Raw genomic sequence first — 16830 nt, 5'->3', positions numbered from 1 at the left:
GTCATGGTATGTGTGAAAGAAACTTGTAGTATATTGTAAAAAAAAAAACCCTCATAATTCAGTATTACAAAATACAGTCATACTGTAGAACGCTGACAATAACTCAGCATGTCGGAAAAAAAATGGAAACAAATAAAATTATAGTACAGTATGTAGGATTAAGGCTCATGGTATTGTTCATCGAAAAAAGTAAGAAAAGTGTGCCTCAAAGGTCAATAGTATAGTATGTTGAAAAAATGTCAGAAAAATCATATGTAGTTTGATGGGAAAAAAACCTATGTTGAAAACTGATGGTTAAGTACGTCTAAAAGAGGCATAGTATAGCATGTCAAAATAAAAACTGTTTAAAAAGTCATAGTATAGTGTGTTGGAAAAAAGCCATAGAAGAATATGACAAATAAAAATTTAAGAATGATAGTCATGTTATATATAATAAATTTGCTGAAAGTTGAAAGTCAGGAAATGATGTTGGGAAAAAAAAGTCATAATATAGCCTGTTGAAAAAACTAAAAAACTCATAGAATGTTGAAAAAAAGATCAATGGTATTGTATGTCGAGAAAAGTCATGGTATAGCATGTCACAAAAAAGTAACATTATACCATGTTGAAAAAAAGTGGTATGTCAAAAAAAGTTTAGTCCGTCGAAAAAAAAAAGTAATGCTATAACGTTGCAAACGTCATAGTATAGTATATGTTCCAAAATCATGAAAAAAGTCATAGTATAGCATGTGGTCCAAAATCATGAAAAAAAGTCACAGTATAGTATGTGGTCCAAAATCATGAAAAAAAGTCATAGTATAGTATGTGGTCCAAAATCATGAAAAAAAGTCATAGTATAGCATGTGGTCCAAAATCATGAAAAAAAATGTCATACTTTAGCATGTGGTCCAAAATCATGAAAAAAAGTCATAGTATAGCATGTTTTTCAAAATCATGAAAAAAAGTCATAGTTTAGTATGTGGTCCAAAATCATGAAAAAAAGTCATAGTTTAGTATGTGGTCCAAAATCATGAAAAAAAGTCATAGTATAGTATGTGGTCCAAAATCATGAAAAAAAAGTCATAGTTTAGCATGTGGTCCAAAATTATGAAAAAAAGCCATAGTATAGTATGTGGTCCAAAATCATGAAAAAAGTCATAGTATAGCATGTGGTCCAAAAACATGAAAAAAAGCCATAGTATAGTATGTGGTCCAAAAACATGAAAAAAGTCATAGTATAGTATGTGGTCCAAAATCATGGAGAAAAAAAAGTCATAGTATAGTATGTGGTCCAAAAACATGAAAAAAGTCATAGTATAGCATGTGGTCCAAAAACATGAAAAAAAAGTCATAGTATAGCATGTGGTCCAAAATCATGAAAAAAAAGTCATAGTATAGCATGTGGTCCAAAATCATGAAAAAAAAAGTCATAGTATAGTATGTGGTCCAAAATCATGAAAAAAAGTCATAGTATAGCATGTGGTCCAAAAACATGAAAAAAGTCACAGTATAGCATGTGGTCCAAAATCATGAAAAAAAAGTCATAGTATAGCATGTGGTCCAAAATCATGAAAAAAAAAGTCATAGTATAGTATGTGGTCCAAAATCATGAAAAAAAGTCATAGTATAGTATGTGGTCCAAAATCATGAAAAAAAAGTCACAGTATAGTATGTGGTCCAAAATCATGAAAAAAAGTCATAGTTTAGTATGTGGTCCAAAATCATGAAAAAAAGTCACAGTATAGTATGTGGTCCAAAATCATGAAAAAAAAGTCATAGTATACTATGTGGTCCAAAAACATGAAAAAAAAGTCATAGTATAGTACGTGGTCCAAAAACATGAAAAAAGTCACAGTATAATATCTGGTCCAAAATCATGAAAAAAAAGTCACAGTATAGCATGTGGTCCAAAATCATGAAAAAAAGTCATAGTATAGTATGTGGTCCAAAATCATGAAAAAAAGTCACAGTATAGTATGTGGTCCAAAATCATGAAAAAAAAGTCATAGTATAGCATGTGGTCCAAAATCATGAAAAAAAGTCACAGTATAATATGTGGTCCAAAATCATGAAAAAAAGTCATAGTTTAGTATGTGGTCCAAAAACATGAAAAAAGTCACAGTATAGTATGTGGTCCAAAAACATGAAAAAAAGTCATAGTATAGCATGTGGTCCAAAAACATGAAAAAAAAGTCATAGTTTAGTATGTGGTCCAAAATCATGAAAAAAAGTCACAGTATAGTATGTGGTCCAAAATCATGAAAAAGAAGTCATAGTATAGTATGTGGTCCAAAAACATGAAAAAAAGTCATAGTATAGCATGTGGTCCAAAAACATGAAAAAAAAGTCATAGTATGTGGTCCAAAAACATGAAAAAAAGTCACAGTATAGCATGTGGTCCAAAATCATGAAAAAAAGTCACAGTATAGTATGTGGTCCAGAAACATGAAAAAAAGTCATAGTATAGCATGTGGTCCAAAAACATGAAAAAAAAGTCACAGTATAGCATGTGGTCCAAAATCATGAAAAAAAGTCATAGTATAGTATGTGGTCCAAAATCATGAAAAAAAAGTCATAGTATAGTATGTGGTCCAAAAACATGAAAAAAAAGTCACAGTATAGCATGTGGTCCAAAATCATGAAAAAAAGTCATAGTATAGTATGTGGTCCAAAATCATGAAAAAAAGTCATAGTATAGTATGTGGTCCAAAATCATGAAAAAAAAGTCACAGTATAGCATGTGGTCCAAAATCATGAAAAAAAGTCACAGTATAGTATGTGGTCCAGAAACATGAAAAAAAAGTCATAGTATAGTATGTGGTCCAAAAACATGAAAAAAAAAGTCACAGTATAGTATGTGGTCCAAAAACATGAAAAAAAAAGTCACAGTATAGTATGTGGTCCAGAAACATGAAAAAAAAGTCATAGTATAGTATGTGGTCCAAAAACATGAAAAAAAAAGTCATAGTATAGTATGTGGTCCAAAAACATGAAAAAAAAAGTCACAGTATAGTATGTGGTCCAAAAACATGAAAAAAAAAGTCACAGTATAGTATGTGGTCCAGAAACATGAAAAAAAGTCATAGTATAGAATGTGGTCCAAAAACATGAAAAAAAAGTCATAGTTTAGTATGTGGTCCAAAATCATGAAAAAAAGTCATAGTATAGTATGTGGTCCAAAATCATGAAAAAAAAGTCATAGTATAGTATGTCGTCCAAAATCATGAAAAAAAGTCATAGTATAGTATGTGGTCCAAAATCATGAAAAAAAAGTCATAGTTTAGTATGTGGTCCAAAATCATGAAAAAAAGTCATAGTATAGTATGTCGTCCAAAATCATGAAAAAAAAGTCACAGTATAGTATGTGGTCCAAAATCATGAAAAAAAGTCATAGTTTAGTATGTGGTCCAAAATCATGAAAAAAAGTCACAGTATAGTATGTGGTCCAAAATCATGAAAAAAAAGTCATAGTATACTATGTGGTCCAAAAACATGAAAAAAAAGTCATAGTATAGTACGTGGTCCAAAAACATGAAAAAAGTCACAGTATAATATCTGGTCCAAAATCATGAAAAAAAAGTCACAGTATAGCATGTGGTCCAAAATCATGAAAAAAAGTCATAGTATAGTATGTGGTCCAAAATCATGAAAAAAAGTCACAGTATAGTATGTGGTCCAAAATCATGAAAAAAAAGTCATACTATAGCATGTGGTCCAAAATCATGAAAAAAAGTCACAGTATAATATGTGGTCCAAAATCATGAAAAAAAGTCATAGTTTAGTATGTGGTCCAAAATCATGAAAAAAAGTCATAGTATAGTATGTGGTCCAAAAACATGAAAAAAGTCACAGTATAGTATGTGGTCCAAAATCATGAAAAAAAGTCACAGTATAATATGTGGTCCAAAATCATGAAAAAAAGTCATAGTTTAGTATGTGGTCCAAAATCATGAAAAAAAGTCATAGTATAGTACGTGGTCCAAAAACATGAAAAAAGTCACAGTATAGTATGTGGTCCAAAAACATGAAAAAAAGTCATAGTATAGCATGTGGTCCAAAAACATGAAAAAAAAGTCATAGTATGGTATGTGGTCCAAAATCATGAAAAAAAGTCACAGTATAGTATGTGGTCCAAAATCATGAAAAAAAGTCACAGTATAATATGTGGTCCAAAAACATGAAAAAGAAGTCATAGTATAGTATGTGGTCCAAAAACATGAAAAAAAGTCATAGTATAGCATGTGGTCCAAAAACATGAAAAAAAAGTCATAGTATGTGGTCCAAAAACATGAAAAAAAGTCACAGTATAGCATGTGGTCCAAAATCATGAAAAAAAGTCACAGTATAGTATGTGGTCCAGAAACATGAAAAAAAGTCATAGTATAGCATGTGGTCCAAAAACATGAAAAAAAAGTCACAGTATAGCATGTGGTCCAAAATCATGAAAAAAAGTCATAGTATAGTATGTGGTCCAAAATCATGAAAAAAAAGTCATAGTATAGTATGTGGTCCAAAAACATGAAAAAAAAGTCACAGTATAGCATGTGGTCCAAAATCATGAAAAAAAGTCATAGTATAGTATGTGGTCCAAAATCATGAAAAAAAGTCATAGTATAGTATGTGGTCCAAAATCATGAAAAAAAGTCATAGTATAGTATGTGGTCCAAAATCATGAAAAAAAAGTCACAGTATAGCATGTGGTCCAAAATCATGAAAAAAAGTCACAGTATAGTATGTGGTCCAGAAACATGAAAAAAAAGTCATAGTATAGTATGTGGTCCAAAAACATGAAAAAAAAAGTCATAGTATAGTATGTGGTCCAAAAACATGAAAAAAAAAGTCACAGTATAGTATGTGGTCCAAAAACATGAAAAAAAAAGTCACAGTATAGTATGTGGTCCAGAAACATGAAAAAAAGTCATAGTATAGAATGTGGTCCAAAAACATGAAAAAAAAGTCATAGTTTAGTATGTGGTCCAAAATCATGAAAAAAAGTCATAGTATAGTATGTGGTCCAAAATCATGAAAAAAAAGTCATAGTATAGTATGTCGTCCAAAATCATGAAAAAAAGTCATAGTATAGTATGTGGTCCAAAATCATGAAAAAAAAGTCATAGTTTAGTATGTGGTCCAAAATCATGAAAAAAAGTCATAGTATAGTATGTCGTCCAAAATCATGAAAAAAAGTCATAGTATAGTATGTCGTCCAAAATCATGAAAAAAAGTCATAGTATAGTATGTGGTCCAAAATCATGAAAAAAAAGTCATAGTATAGCATGTGGTCCAAAACCATGAAAAAAAGTCACAGTATAGTATATGGTCCAAAATCATGAAAAAAAGTCATAGTATAGCATGTGGTCCAAAATTATGAAAAAAAAGCCATAGTATGATATGTGGTCCAAAATCATGAAAAAAAGTCATAGTATAGCATGTGGTCCAAAATCATGAAAAAAGGTCATAGTATAATATGTGGTCCAAAATCATGAAAAAAAAGTCATAGTATAGCATGTGGTCCAAAATCATGAAAAAAAAATGTCACAGTATAGCATGTGGTCCAAAATCATGAAAAAAAGTCATAGTATAGTATGTGGTCCAAAATCATGAAAAAAAGTCATAGTATAGTATGTGGTCCAAAATCATGAAAAAAAGTCATAGTATAGCATGTGGTCCAAAATTATGAAAAAAAAGCCATAGTATAGCATGTGGTCCAAAATCATGAAAAAAGGTCATAGTATGATATGTGGTCCAAAATCATGAAAAAAAGTCATAGTATAGCATGTGGTCCAAAATCATGAAAAAAGGTCATAGTATAGCATGTCGTCCAAAATCATGAAAAAAAGTCATAGTATGATATGTGGTCCAAAATCATGAAAAAAAGTCATAGTATAGTATGTCGTCCAAAATCATGAAAAAAAAGTCACAGTATAGCATGTGGTCCAAAATCATGAAAAAAAGTCATAGTATGATATGTGGTCCAAAATCATGAAAAAAAGTCATAGTATAGCATGTGGTCCAAAATCATGAAAAAAAAGTCACAGTATAGCATGTGGTCCAAAATCATGAAAAAAAGTCATAGTATAGTATGTGGTCCAAAACCATGAAAAAAAGTCACAGTATAGTATATGGTCCAAAATCATGAAAAAAAGTCATAGTATAGTATGTGGTCCAAAATCATGAAAAAAAGTCATAGTATAGCATGTGGTCCAAAATCATGAAAAAAAGTCATAGTATGATATGTGGTCCAAAATCATGAAAAAAAGTCATAGTATAGCATGTGGTCCAAAATCATGAAAAAAAAGTCACAGTATAGCATGTGGTCCAAAATCATGAAAAAAAGTCACAGTATAGTATGTCGTCCAAAATCATGAAAAAAAGTCATAGTATAATATGTGGTCCAAAATCATGAAAAAAAGTCACAGTATAGTATGTGGTCCAAAATCATGAAAAAAAAGTCACAGTATAGCATGTGGTCCAAAATCATGAAAAAAAGCCATAGTATAATATGTGGTCCAAAATCATGAAAAAAAGTCATAGTATAGTATGTGGTCCAAAATCATGAAAAAAAAAAAAGCCATAGTATGTGGTCCAAAATCATGAAAAAAAGTCATAGTATAGTATGTCCAAAAAGTCCTAGTTCAGTCTGTCGGTAAAAAAGTTTTTTTATAGTATGTCGAAAAAAGGGAACCTGTAGTACATTGTAAAAAAACTCACAATACAGTCATACTATAGTACGATGGAAATAACTCAGCATGCTAAAAAAGTTTGGACACACCTTCTCATTCAATGCGTTTTCTTTATTTTCATGACTATTTACATTGTAGATTCTCACTGAAGGCATCAAAACTATGAATGAACACATGTGGAGTTATGTACTTAACAAAAAAAGGTGAAATAACTGAAAACATGTTTTATATTCTAGTTTCTTCAAAATAGCCACCCTTTGCTCTGATTACTGCTTTGCACACTCTTGGCATTCTCTCCATGAGCTTCAAGAGGTAGTCACCTGAAATGGTTTTCCAACAGTCTTGAAGGAGTTCCCAGAGGTGTTTAGCACTTGTTGGCCCCTTTGCATTCACTCTGCGGTCCAGCTCACCCCAAACCATCTGGATTGGGTTCAGGTCCGGTGACTGTGGAGGCCAGGTCATCTGCCGCAGCACTCCATCACTCTCCTTCTTGGTCAAATAGCCCTTACACAGCCTGGAGGTGTGTTTGGGGTCATTGTCCTGTTGAAAAATAAATGATCGTCCAACTAAACGCAAACCGGATGGGATGGCATGTCGCTGCAGGATGCTGTGGTAGCCATGCTGGTTCAGTGTGCCTTCAATTTTGAATAAATCCCCAACAGTGTCACCAGCAAAACACCCCCACACCATCACACCTCCTCCTCCATGCTTCACAGTGGGAACCAGGCATGTGGAATCCATCCGTTCACCTTTTCTGCGTCTCACAAAGACACGGCGGTTGGAACCAAAGATCTCAAATTTGGACTCATCAGACCAAAGCACAGATTTCCACTGGTCTAATGTTCATTCCTTGTGTTTCTTGGCCCAAACAAATCTCTTCTGCTTGTTGCCTCTCCTTAGCAGTGGTTTCCTAGCAGCTATTTGACCATGAAGGCCTGATTGGCGCAGTCTCCTCTTAACAGTTGTTCTAGAGATGGGTCTGCTGCTAGAACTCTGTGTGGCATTCATCTGGTCTCTGATCTGAGCTGCTGTTAACTTGCCATTTCTGAGGCTGGTGACTCGGATGAACTTATCCTCAGAAGCAGAGGTGACTCTTGGTCTTCCTTTCCTGGGTCGGTCCTCATGTGTGCCAGTTTCGTTGTAGCGCTTGATGGTTTTTGCGACTCCACTTGGGGACACATTTAAAGTTTTTGCAATTTTCCGGACTGACTGACCTTCATTTCTTAAAGTAATGATGGCCACTCGTTTTTCTTTAGTTAGCTGATTGGTTCTTGCCATAATATGAATTTTAACAGTTGTCCAATAGGGCTGTCGGCTGTGTATTAACCTGACTTCTGCACAACACAACTGATGGTCCCAACCCCATTGATAAAGCAAGAAATTCCACTAATTAACCCTGATAAGGCACACCTGTGAAGTGGAAACCATTTCAGGTGACTACCTCTTGAAGCTCATGGAGAGAATGCCAAGAGTGTGCAAAGCAGTAATCAGAGCAAAGGGTGGCTATTTTGAAGAAACTAGAATATAAAACATGTTTTCAGTTATTTCACCTTTTTTTGTTAAGTACATAACTCCACATGTGTTCATTCATAGTTTTGATGCCTTCAGTGAGAATCTACAATGTAAATAGTCATGAAAATAAAGAAAACGCACTGAATGAGAAGGTGTGTCCAAACTTTTGGCCTGTACTGTATATATATATATATGTATGTAGTTCAGTATGTAGAAAAACACTCAGCATTCTTGTCGGCCCTGATAATTTCCCTTATTAAAACTGAGGTAAAGTGTATTCACATTAAATATACATAACTTCATTTTTTTTTCTAAAGCTGAAAACACTGTCACAGTAAACAACAACAACAACATCTGTCTGTGTCTGAGACATTTAAGGATGGACAAACATGAGGATACATGAGTCTCTTCAGTCAGAAGTATTCAGGGTACAGGTGTTTGTGTAATATCCAATGAGACCACAAGATGGCAGCATTGAGCTACTTTACAATCACATCACTGGCTTCAGAGAGGTGAAGCTTGGAAACATTTTGACAGATAATTTATCCACTTTTTTATTTCATACACTGAGGTTGGTTTGAATGTGTACAACAACCTTAATATTTAAATCAAAACAACTTAAAATTCTGATGACGTTATTTTGTGTTTCAGTGTGTAGATCACTGCAGGTGGACTGATGTAGAAACGCTCTGTGGGAACAAATGAACAGTCTTCAGGTTTGTCGACATCCTGTTGATCTTTGTCTTCTTATTAATCAACATGATGCAGTTCTCCACTTTCCAGCCTTAATGCTGACTTTTCTTGCATGTTAAGACTCGTGTCGACATCTGGCAAGAAGAGGAACGTGACACAGATCAACTGAAGGAACAAGTGGAGCTATGAGGTAAGATAGTTTTTTTGTTTTACTTTCTTACCCCCCCTCCCACTGGCGACCTTCAATGTGAACCCATCAACATTACATACAGTGAGTTGAGTGGTACATAGAATCATCCACAGGTAATTAAACAAGGATACAAACTCTTACATGATTATCAGAGAAAAAACTTGCAGTATAGTATGTCTGGAAAAGTGCTGAAAAAGTCAAAGTATAGTAGGTGAGGTAAAGTATGGTATGTAAAAAAATATACTAAAAAGTCATAGTATAGTATGTAAAAAAGTCATAGTATAGTATGTAAAAAAAGTCACAGTATAGAATGTAAAAAAAAAAACTGCTAAAAAAAGTCGCAGTATAGTATGTAAAAGAAACTCTGCTAAAAAAGTCATAGTATAGTATGTGGTCCAAAATCATGAAAAAAACTCATAGTATAGTATGTCCAAAAACTGTTGTTTGATTTAATTTAATTACACTAAAGTTGTTGAGTTAAACTAACCATACGAGTCCTTTTCGTTTTTATTCAATTTATTGCTGCAAGCAAGTAAGAAGAGTTAAGTTTTTATATCAGGGGTTTCATGTTATATCAGGGGTTTCAGCTTGGCACCGTGAACCTGTGCCTCCCGTGACCTGTAAAAGTAGCGCTGTGACATAAGCCTCAGTTTCTGTTGTTGGCCAATTGTTCCAAGCTGATGAATTCACTGGTCAAGGCAGGCCAAACGTTAGATGGATGCTTTGTGTCTAACAAAATACTTTCTGCAGCCAGAGCGCATTACGCTGTCAATAGGCTTTATGTGTGGGGAATACCAGAATGTGTTATCCAAATAAGGGCATGTACGTCACAGATGATGTGATTTCCGTGCCGGCGCAGTGAGGGAGAAATGCACAGACTGCTTCATGTTGTAGTCGGACTAACGGATGGTTGGACTACTGGGTATGAAATCTGACGGTCAGAATAAAGGCATTAAAATGGTCGGATTAATGGCCAGTCGACATTACGGGACTAAAACAATACAACTCGCCGTAGACCATGGAAATCTCAGGCCTCTCAAATTAATTATCTCGTTATCACGAGAAAACGGAGGTAATAAAATGATACTAACAACCTGCAGCTTTCTGTTTTAATATTCATTAGTGTATTCGTATTTTTCTTTATTACTTCGTTAATTCTCTCTCTTTGTGTGGTGTATTTGTTTTTTTTTTTTTTGGTCCACCTTTCTTTTTTCCATCTACAGAAGCACACACGCACACCTGAGTCTATGTAGATGCAGGGTAACACAGTGGATAATGCTCCTGACTTTGGCGTGGGAGACTGGGGATCGAATCCCGGTCGGAGCAAGTGTATATATCCAATACTGCTATCCTAAGTCTGCATATGCTACGGCAAGGAGGAGTCAGGACGCCGGGAAAAGTGGGGGATGTCAGCATCCCCCACAGGGTAGAAATTATGATGTAGATATAGTGATAAATAACAAATAAGCAACAAAAATGTACGGTAATAAGTAAGATGAATAGTGACTCAGAGAGAAGAATCCTTGGGGGGACTTGATCCTTCGAGCCGGAGTCTGTGCAGAGGAGGGAGGCAGGGCAAGTAGGTAGTAGGTATGAAGAATAGGGGACAGACAGTGTAGGGCTTAATATTTTAGGGACAGTAATAAAAAATAAACGACATTAATAATCATTTTACCATTCTTTCTTTTCCCTCCTCGGAAGGGTCTTCCGCCACATCTTAATCTTACTTACCAACCAAGATTCGCGATCTTTCCGAGGACGGGCTACGACTGGCAAAAAAAGAAAGAATGGTAAAATGATTATTAATGTCGTTTATTTTTTATTACTGTCCCTAAAATATTAAGCCCTACACTGTCTGTCCCCTGTTCTTCATACCTACTACCTACTTGCCCTGCCTCCCTCCTCTGCACAGACTCCGGCTCGAAGGATCAAGTCCCCCCAAGGATTCTTCTCTCTGAGTCACTATTCATCTTACTTATTACCGATTTACCGATTACCGTACATTTTTGTTGCTTATTTGTTACTTATCACTATATCTACATCATAATTTTTACCCTGTGGGGGATGCTGACATCCCCCACTTTTCCCGGCGTCCTGACTCCTCCTTGCCGTAGCATATGCAGACTTAGGATAGCAGTATTGGATATATACACTTGCTCCGACCGGGATTCGATCCCCAGTCTCCCACGCCAAAGTCAGGAGCATTATCCACTGTGTTACCCTGCATCTACATAGACTCAGGTGTGCGTGTGTGCTTCTGTAGATGGAAAAAAGAAAGGTGGACCAAAAAAAAAAATAAAATACAACACTCATTCACGGAGTACGGAAGACGAGAATTAATTTGTTATCTCGAGATAACAAAGATTGTTTTCTCGTGATAATCGTCAAGTCTGATGATTGCGCGCTGGTTAATGTGATCGTCCTGATTTCAGCCCTTATTTGGACAACACATCGTGGTATTCCCCACACATAAAGCCTATTGACAGGGTAATGCGCTCTGGCTGCATGAATCCGTTCTTGCAGCACGTCTACAGAAAGTATTTTGTTAGACACAAAGCATCCATCTAACGTTTGGCCTGCCTTGACCAGTGAATTCATCAGCTTGGAACAATTGGCCAACAACAGAAACTGAGGCTTATGTCACAGCGCTACTTTTACAGGTTCATGGTGCCAAGCTGAAACCCCCAAAAACTTAACTCTTCTTGCTTTCAAAATGCAGCAATAAATTGTATAAAAACGAAAAGGACTCGTATGGTTAGTTTAACTCAACAACTTTAGTGTAATTAAATCAAACTAACGCGCGTCACGCCGATACAGAAAACCCCCACTGTGCGTTTACTGGTTGTTTATTAATTCCAGTCACGTTTAATAGTAGCTGCAGCAGCTGTCTTGTTATTATTTCTTTGTTACAGATATGGGACGTTACTTGGCCATGGTGATCGCCGCTTGCTGTTGGTTCTGCTGATGTTTTTTTTGTCTATGTACACTGTCTTGGTTCGTCATGTCAGAAGTAGTGAGTTTTGCATCTTAAGCACCAAGGACAGCGCTCAAACTACAGTTTCTTGTCTGCTTTTGTCATGTGGTGAATTCTACTGTTGGCCTCTTATGGAAAAATGGAATAAAATTTGCATTTGTTAGAACTTCTTAATGTTTTATTTGTGTGTAGCTTATGGCAGCCAGTCAGCAGTCTAGTGAGTGGTGATGTGCGATGCGCTATACAGCAGGAAAAAACATACAATGATGTCACTCACTCATTCATTCATCCAGTTGGCACCCCCCCCCCCCCCACCTTAAAACATCTTCCCGTGTGTGGGGAATACCACGATGTGTTATCCAAATAAGGGCATGTACGTCACATATAGCAGATGATGTGATTTCCCGTCGATGAGCAGGATCACTTAACCGTCGCCTGTGAAGTTGTAACCGCGCTATTCTTCTCCTTAAATGTCGGGGACTAATCTGAATGCCATCTCGAACAGAAAGACACAACGCAATTTCTGCCTGTGTTAGACCTTGATTAAAGTACACCCTGATGCGTTGATCAATAATGTGATCTGATCCAGTGGCAGCTCTTGTAGGCTGAAATCAGGACGATCACATTAACCAGCGCGCAATCATCAGACTTGACGATTATCACGAGAAAACAATCTTTGTTATCTCGAGATAACGAATTAATTCTCGTCTTCCGTACTCCGTGAATGAGTGTTGTATTTTATTTTTGATCCACCTTTATTTTTTCATGATTTTGGACGACATGCTATACTATGACTTTTTTTCATGATTTTGGACCACATACTATACTGTGACTTTTTTTCATGATTTTGGACCACATGCTATACTATGACTTTTTTTTCATGATTTTGGACCACATGCTATACTATGACTTTTTTTTCATGATTTTGGACCACATGCTATACTGTGACTTTTTTTCATGAGTTTGGACCACATGCTATACTGTGACTTTTTTTCATGATTTTGGACCACATACTATACTATGGCTTTTTTTCATGATTTTGGACCACATGCTATACTATGACTTTTTTTCATGATTTTGGACCACATGCTATACTGTGACTTTTTTTCATGATTTTGGACCACATACTATACTATGGCTTTTTTTCATGATTTTGGACCACATGCTATACTATGACTTTTTTTCATGAGTTTGGACCACATGCTATACTATGACTTTTTTTCATGAGTTTGGACCACATGCTATACTGTGACTTTTTTTCATGAGTTTGGACCACATGCTATACTATGACTTTTTTTCATGATTTTGGACCACATACTATACTATGATTTTTTTTCATGATTTTGGACCACATGCTATGACTTTTTTTCATGATTTTGGACCACATGCTATACTATGACTTTTTTTCATGATTTTGGACGACGACAACTATGACTTTTTTCATGATTTTGGACCACATACTATACTATGACTTTTTTTACATACTATACTGTGACTTTTTTCGCAGTTATTTTTACCTATTATACTATGACTTCTTCAGCAGACTTTTTTTTACATACTATACTATGAATTTTTTAGCAGTTTTTTTTACATTCTGTCCTGTGACTTTTTTAGCAGACTTTTTTTTACATACCATATTATGACCTTTTTTTTTTTACATACTATACTATGACTTTTTTTAGTAGATTTTTTTACATACTATACTATGACTTTTTTACATACTATACTATGACTTTTTTAGGGGTTTTTTTACATACTATACTATGACTTTTTTAGTAGACTTTTTACATACTATACTATGACTTTTTTAGTAGATTTTTTTTACATACTATACTATGACTTTTTTACATACTATACTGTGACTTTTTTCGCAGTTATTTTTACCTATTATACTATGACTTCTTCAGCAGACTTTTTTTTTACATACTATACTATGAATTTTTTAGCAGTTTTTTTTACATTCTATCCTGTGACTTTTTTAGCAGACTTTTTTTACATACCATATTATGACTTTTTTTTTACATACTATACTATGACTTTTTTAGTAGATTTGTTTTACATACTATACTATGACTTTTTTACATACTATACTATGACTTTTTTTAGTAGATTTTTTTTTTACATACTATACTATGACTTTTTTTTACATACTATACTATGACTTTTTTAGTAGACTTTTTTTTACATACTATACTATGACTTTTTTTTATATACTATACTATGACTTTTTTACATACTATACTATGACTTTTTTTAGTAGATTTTTTTTTTACATACTATACTATGACTTTTTTTTTACATACTATACTATGACTTTTTTAGTAGACTTTTTTTTACATACTATACTATGACTTTTTTTTACATACTATACTATGACTTTTTTAGTAGATTTGTTTTACATACTATACTGACTTTTTTTACATACTATACTATGACTTTTTTTAGTAGATTTTTTTTTTACATACTATACTATGACTTTTTTAGTAGATTTTTTTTTTTACATACTATACTATGACTTTTTTAGTAGACTTTTTTTTACATACTATACTATGACTTTTTTTTTACATACTATACTATGACTTTTTTAGTAGATTTGTTTTACATACTATACTATGACTTTTTTACATACTATACTATGACTTTTTTGGTAGATTTGTTTTACATACTATACTATGACTTTTTTACATACTATACTATGACTTTTTTTAGATTTGTTTTTTTACATACTATACTATGACTTTTTTAGTAGACTTTTTTTACATACTATACTATGACTTTTTTTTACATACTATACTATGACTTTTTTAGTAGATTTTTTTTTTACATACTATACTATGACTTTTTTAGTAGATTTTTTTTTTACATACTATACTATGACTTTTTTAGTAGACTTTTTTTTACATACTATACTATGACTTTTTTTTTTACATACTATACTATGACTTTTTTAGTAGATTTGTTTTACATACTATACTATGACTTTTTTACATACTATACTATGACTTTTTTAGTAGATTTGTTTTACATACTATACTATGACTTTTTTTAGATTTGTTTTTTTACATACTATACTATGACTTTTTTAGTAGACTTTTTTTACATACTATACTATGACTTTTTTTTACATACTATACTATGACTTTTTTAGTAGACTTTTTTTACACACTATACTATGACTTTTTTTACATACTATACTATGACTTTTTTAGTAGATTTTTTTACATACTATACTATGACTTTTTTCACATATTATACTATGACTTTTTTTTACATACTATACTATGACTTTTTTCACATATTATACTATGACTTTTTTTTACATACTATACTGACTTCTTTAGCAGACTTTTTTTTACATACTATACTATGACTTTCTTAGATTTTTTTTTACATACTTTACTATGACCTTTTTTTGCAGTTTTTTCAAGATACTGTACTAAGACTGTTTTAGCACCTTTTTTGATATACCCTACTTTGATTTTTTAGCAGTTTTTTTGTCATACTATATTCTGTTTTTTTTCGACATAGTATACTTTGATTTTTTGACATACTTTACGATGACCTTTTTTTTATCAGTTTTTGACATTTCATACTATGACTTTTTTAGCACCTTCTTCAACATACTATACTATGACTTTTCTCGACATACTCTATTTTGACTTTCATAGCATTTTTTTTTACATACTATAGTCTGACTTTTTTGAAAATACTATACTATGACTGAAGAAGGTTTTTGACATAATATACTATGACTTTTTTAGCAATTTCTTTGACTACACTATGATTTTTTTTGACATAGTATACTAAAACATTTCAGCAGTATTTTTGACATGTTATGCTATTAATTTTTTTTTTTACATGCATTACGATGAATTTTTCAGCACCTTTTTCAACATAATATACTATGACTTTCGATAAAAGTCATAGTGTAGTATGTTGAAAAAACTGCAAAAAAGTCATAACATAGCATGCCTAAAAATGTCACAGAACCTATAATGTTTTCTGCCTAACAGATTTTGGGACTTTGGGTGATCTGGCCTCTTAAAATGACATGAATTCCTTTAACATTCAACACAACACAGCTGGTAACAAGAGAAAAAATATCTTACCTCAGAGTACAACATGTTCCTTCAGTTGATCTGTGTAACGTTCCTCTTCTTCCCAGATGTCGTCCACTGAGGCTGCACATCTACAGGAGCCTTAACATGCAACAAAAGTCAGCATTCATGCTGGAAAGTGGAGAACTGCATCATGTTGATAAACAGGATGTGGACGAACCTGAAGACTGTGCACTTGTTCCCACAGAGCGTTTCTACATCAGTCCACCTGCAGTGATCTGCACATTGAAACACAAAATAAAGCAAAGTTTTGTATGCCATAAAAATGTCATAGTTTAGTGTGCCAGTCCGTCTCCAGTGCTGTTTATACCCTGATGACGACTCTTGAAGTGAAATGTATCCTCCGAGAGCACCAGGGGCTTCCTCGTACGTGGAGTTGCTCCTAGTGACAGATTTCTCGGAAAATTCTCAGAATTGTGATGTTTTCTTAAAGTTTAGATGAAGTCCTTGTAAAGATAAAAGTTACTCACAGAGCATCTTTGACCTTAAAAGAGCGCCTAAGGTGAAAAACTGTTCAGAGGAGACAAAGGGCGTGTCTGTGACAACCAATCACATCTGTTAAAAGAACGGGCACAACCACACCTCCTCACTACGGTAAAAGTTTCTGTTTCTTCCTTGCTCAGAGTTGCTCTGAGAACTTCCCTACATCACTCTGAAGCTAGCACTCTTTGTTTTTTTTAT

At 33.7% G+C, this 16830-nt stretch overlaps 1 protein-coding gene and 1 long non-coding RNA gene across 5 annotated transcripts in view; one reads left to right on the top strand and one right to left on the bottom strand.

The window, feature by feature from the left end:
- The window catches only part of kynu (kynureninase), a 75847-nt gene that overhangs the window by 17298 nt on the left and 41719 nt on the right, over positions 1–16830 (bottom strand). For 3 of the 4 annotated variants that reach the window (XR_004501050.2, XR_004501052.2, XR_004501054.2), the window contains 3 exons: positions 16310–16367; positions 16141–16230; positions 8703–9001 (listed from right to left, as the gene is read on the bottom strand). The exons of the other annotated variant lie outside the window; for it this stretch is intronic. The gene's annotated coding sequence lies outside the window, so the exon portion shown is untranslated. Of the gene's footprint in view, positions 1–8702; positions 9002–16140; positions 16231–16309; positions 16368–16830 lie in introns of those variants that run through there. 4 annotated transcript variants of the gene reach the window in all.
- Positions 8799–12014, top strand: LOC117250065 (uncharacterized). The gene is made up of 3 exons (XR_004501055.2): positions 8799–8890; positions 8988–9057; positions 11970–12014. It is a non-coding gene; the product is annotated as an uncharacterized LOC117250065 (long non-coding RNA).

This window comes from Epinephelus lanceolatus, chromosome 24 (assembly GCF_041903045.1).
Source record: "Epinephelus lanceolatus isolate andai-2023 chromosome 24, ASM4190304v1, whole genome shotgun sequence".
In the NCBI taxonomy this organism is placed as follows: Eukaryota; Metazoa; Chordata; class Actinopteri; order Perciformes; family Serranidae; genus Epinephelus; species Epinephelus lanceolatus.
Note: the sequence above shows the minus strand (reverse complement) of the source record. Positions and strands in the feature narration are given on the sequence as shown.